Source organism: Pinus tabuliformis, chromosome 4_2, assembly GCF_031772625.1.
Source record: "Pinus tabuliformis cultivar Carrire ecotype Pingquan chromosome 4_2, CPIR1, whole genome shotgun sequence".
NCBI lineage: Eukaryota > Viridiplantae > Streptophyta > Pinopsida > Pinales > Pinaceae > Pinus > Pinus tabuliformis.
In genome coordinates this window covers 209,446,781-209,451,294 of record NC_142304.1, presented here as the reverse complement: position 1 = coordinate 209,451,294, position 4,514 = coordinate 209,446,781, and the positions used below count along the sequence as shown (strand labels likewise).

The 4,514-nt window shown below is 39.0% G+C and overlaps 1 pseudogene; it reads left to right on the top strand.

Moving 5' to 3' along the window:
- Nucleotides 1-585: 585 nt before the first annotated feature.
- LOC149168851 (putative potassium transporter 12 pseudogene) lies at nt 586-2,436 on the top strand (annotated as a pseudogene).
- Nucleotides 2,437-4,514: the final 2,078 nt, after the last annotated feature.

The window sequence follows — 4,514 nt, the reverse complement described above, 5'->3', positions numbered from 1 at the left end:
TCAGTTTCAGTTTGAAAATTAAGTCAAGAGTTGTGTAAATATTAACTCCATTGCCCAATGGGTGGAGGCACTGTCTGCTCTCCCAAAGTTCTACGGTTCTTGGCACCTCCACGGAGCGGCAGCTGCCATCCCAAGTGGAGTCGATGTTAGACTCTGTCTCATGTCAGAGATTGATTCTTCTTCAAAACCCTGTTTTGAAGAAGAAATCATTCAATGTGTTGCTTTAGATTATGTGATTTGTTCTTCAGCTCTTCAACTGGCAGCGACTTCAAGCTCCTACCTCTGTAAAAGCACAAAACACAAAACAAAGCACACATCAGACTCTATTGTTGATGAATTTGGTCAAGTTTTATCTTCATATGGTTTCAACTATCATGGCACAGAGGTTCTCTACAGTGGCACCCTTGGTACAGAGCTTACTTGTGAAATATTCATTGGTCCAGTTTACTATCAACGACTTCAACTTGCAAGTGTGTTGAATGAAGTTAGAGAGGGGTCACGTGGGAAAGAGAATTCTTCTGGAAAATTGATGTTGCAGGTCCAGATCTTGATCAAATATTCATAGCCTCATACACCCTTTCCTTTCCTCTGTTCATGGTATCAAGGTACATCATCATGGAATGAGCTCTGCTGTAGTTGTGGCGATTGCAGTGGTCATCTTGGTTATTCTATTTAGCATGCAGCATTATGGTACAGACAAAGTTGGATGGTTATTTGCACCGGTAGTTTTCTTTTGGTTCCTATGCATTGGAAGTATTGGAGCTTACAATATATGTAAGCATGATTCACATGTCTGGAAAGCTTTCTCTCCAGTTTATATAGTGCGGTATTTTAGAAGAGGGAAAAACCATAGCTGGGCTTCTCTAGGAGGCATTATGCTTAGTATAACAGGTACAGAAGCGCTCTTTGCTGATTTGGGCCATTTTTCGACCTTACCTCTTCAAATTGCATTCACATCAGTTGTGTTTCCTTGCCTGCTATTGCAATATTTGGGGCAGGGTGCATATCTTATACACCATCAAGATGATGTCACAGAAGCCTTTTATAGGTCTATTCCAGATCTAGCTTATTATCCTGTGTTTGTCATTGCAACTATGCCTGTTGTTGTTGCCAGCCAGGCTACCATATCTGCAACCTTCTCAATTATCAATCAGTCAGTTGCACTTGGTTGTTTTCCAAGAGTGAAGGTCCTTCACACATCAAACTACCTTTCTGGACAGATTTACATTCCTGAAATTAATTGGATTCTTATGGTGCTTTGCATCATAGTTACCATTTGCTTCAACGGCACAACTCAAATTGGAAATGCATATGGTATTGCAGTTATAACTGTTATGCTGGTCACAACATTTTTGATGGCTCTTATTATGTTAGTCGTCTGGAGGAGTAATTGGCTGTTAGTTTTACTGTTTACTATTTTCTTTTTGATCATTGAGCTGGTATATTTCTCGTCTATGTTATTCAAGGTTGACCAAGGAGGTTGGGTTCCACTTGTGATTGCTGTTGTATCTCTTATTATCATGTATACCTGGCATTATGGTACAGGGAAAAAATATGAATTTGAAATAGAGACCAAGGTTTCAATGGCATGGATTCTGGGTTTAGGTCCTGGCCTTGGTTTGGTTCGAGTTCCGGGGATTGACCTTCTGTATACAGAACTTGTGAATGGAGTTCCTCGCATATTCTCACATTTCATTACTCATCTTCCTGCTATACATTCTATTGTTGTATTTGTCTGTGTAAAGCATCTACCAGTTAATACAGTTCCGCAAGCAGAGCGTTTTCTTGTTAGGCGCATTGGGCCCAAGGACTTTCACATGTTTAGGTGTGTTGTTAGGTATGGTTACAAAGACCTACATAAGAAGGATGACAACTTTGAGAAAATGCTATTGGATCATTTGTCCATGTTTATCCGTAATGAGTCACTAATGGATTCTTTCTCAGATTCAGAGGATTATAGCTTATGTGAAGAGTCTCAACAGGCACCTACTTTAGACACAGAAAATGCGAATCTGATGTCTTTAGGCATGGTCTCAGTAGAATCATCACAGAATTTAATTGTCTCCGAAGCATCTCCACAACAATCAGGTCTGCCTGTCAGATTTGGTGTTTCTCAAATTCGAACTGTTGATGATGATTTACGATTTCTAAATGATTGCAGGGATGCTGGTGTGGTCTGGGTAATACTGTAGTAAGCGCAAGAAGGGAATCTAGCTTGCTGAAGAAAATTGCAATAGATTATATCTATGCTTTCCTTCAGAGGATATGCATGGAAAATAATGTCATTTTTAATGTTCCTCATGAGAGCCTCCTAAATGTAGGCCAAGTTTTTTATGTTTAAGGAAAAAATAACACTTTTATGCCTCCAAATCTTGGAACACTGTTAGCAATGTGCACAGAAGGTGCGTTCAAAGTCCTGTGTCGTAGGTGGCACAGCCTGCGATGCCTTTTGTTTATATTGTTCCATGATTTCCGCCAAAGATTGTTGGGATCTTTTGAAGATGTTGTGGGATTGTGGGCGAGCTGGCTCTTAGGAGACGGAATGTGAACCATTGCCGATGCTACCATATAGCATGTGGTTGGATGTGTTGGAAATCGATGAGTAGTACAGTATAAATCTGAATTAAACGCTGAGTGCAACCACGCAAACCTCTTTCAGTACAGTTGTCATCATAAGGATAGAACGTTAGCTTAAAGGTTGTTTTATTAAAATGGCCAACGCATTTCCAGATTTGGGGCGCAGTTTGCAAAGTGGCAGTCAAGGATCGTTTGCCTATTTCGGTTTTCACGCTGGAATAATGGAATGCTTTCTATCTTTAATAGCAAATGGAGGATTTTGTGCTATCTATCATAGCCAAAGAATGCGATTTGATTTCAATCCTGATCCTATGAGGATCTACGCTCCAGCGTTCATCTTTAATTAGCCAATGATCAGAGGATTTTTAGGGACACGGTTCTGTTTTAGAATAGAAGGTTGTTCTCTTTTCGAATTTTTTGTAATTTCAGTTTCAAACAGCACCCTGATTGTGGGGTCGATCTGTTGTTTTTGTTTTAAAATAGTTTATAAAAATAATCATTTTGTAATAAAAAAGGGTTAGAGTTAAAGGGAGTTAGTGAGAGGAGGAAATTCTGAGCGCTGGAGGAGAACTGAGCTCCATTGTACAGTCTTTGACAGAGGGATTTTTAATGAAAATTTCACAGCTCTGATTTCTGAGATCCCTATGGCATGATGATTTAGCATTAGTTTTTCTCTTGTTTCATATGTAATCTGTTATGTTTCATTTCACTTCATAATCATTTCTGAGTGAACAGATGAAGTGTTTAGGTAGAATTCATAGTATTATATGCTCTGCCTATAAGTTTGTTCATGTTTAATGTTTTCTATTGTTTAAGGAGGATTCAAAGGTATTGTTTGCCCTCCTTAGCTCCTCACCAGTCTTTCCATCCCATTTAAAAACTAGATTTGATGCTAAATGTCTTGCCTACCTTGCCTCAGTCGATAACCTGTGTTGTTCATTATATTTCTCTGTTTGAAGCTGTGATTTTGCCCATGCAGCCCAGAAAAACCCCATTATTTAATTAAAAACCCCAAATCAATCATTCTAATCAGTTTACTAGCCTAATATTAGTGTTACCTTGATTGGTCATCTCTTCCTATTGAAAATTTACCGAGATTGACCGGAGAGAGCCTTCTCCTGCCCCGTAGGGCTAGCTACGGGGCTGAATGGTTTGATGTTGCCTTGAGGTTTACCTTTCTCAGCCTGAGGTGAAATCTCAAGCGCTAACAGGTATGATTATTGAGATGTTTGTAAAAGAATCAATCACTCAAGAATGAAGCCTAGTGAATCAGTTGAGGATTTTTCTAATTGATTCCTTCACCTTTCTTTATGAATTTCCTAAAGGAGATATGGATCAGGAATTCTTGAAACAAGATATTGAGCACTTGGTTCTTATCTCTTTACACTGTGAATCCATACCACCTTATGTTTCTTTGTCCCCAACTCTTATAAACGAAGAGACATCCCTAATTTTAGAGGAGGAACCTGTTATTCCTTTTGTTCCTTGTCCTCCTCCTTTTTCAGTTCTAATGTGGGTGCCTCCTTGCGATGATCGTAAAGTTGGGAAATATGCACATCAAATCCATAATCCATCTTCTCATCCTCCTTCCGCTTTTCATGATTCAAATCCAATAGAGGAAATCCCAAAATGGCTCATGAAGCCTATGGTGAAAACCAATTTTTCTATTCCTCAAGATAGTATCAACACTCATAACTCTAGTCTTGAATCTAATTCGGATTTTTGTCATCCTCTATCATCTACATGTCGTGACTCTTTGTACCATGATCTACTTGATCAATCTGCTCCATCAACTAGTTTTCCGCACTCTTCTAATTTCCAAGTTGTTGGCCCAAATTGCGATTAGGTTTGAGATAGTCATGTTGTGGTGTTTTCTTCTCAAAGATGTATGAAAAAAACACACTTAAGATTGTGGATGACAAATCATCTCAACGATA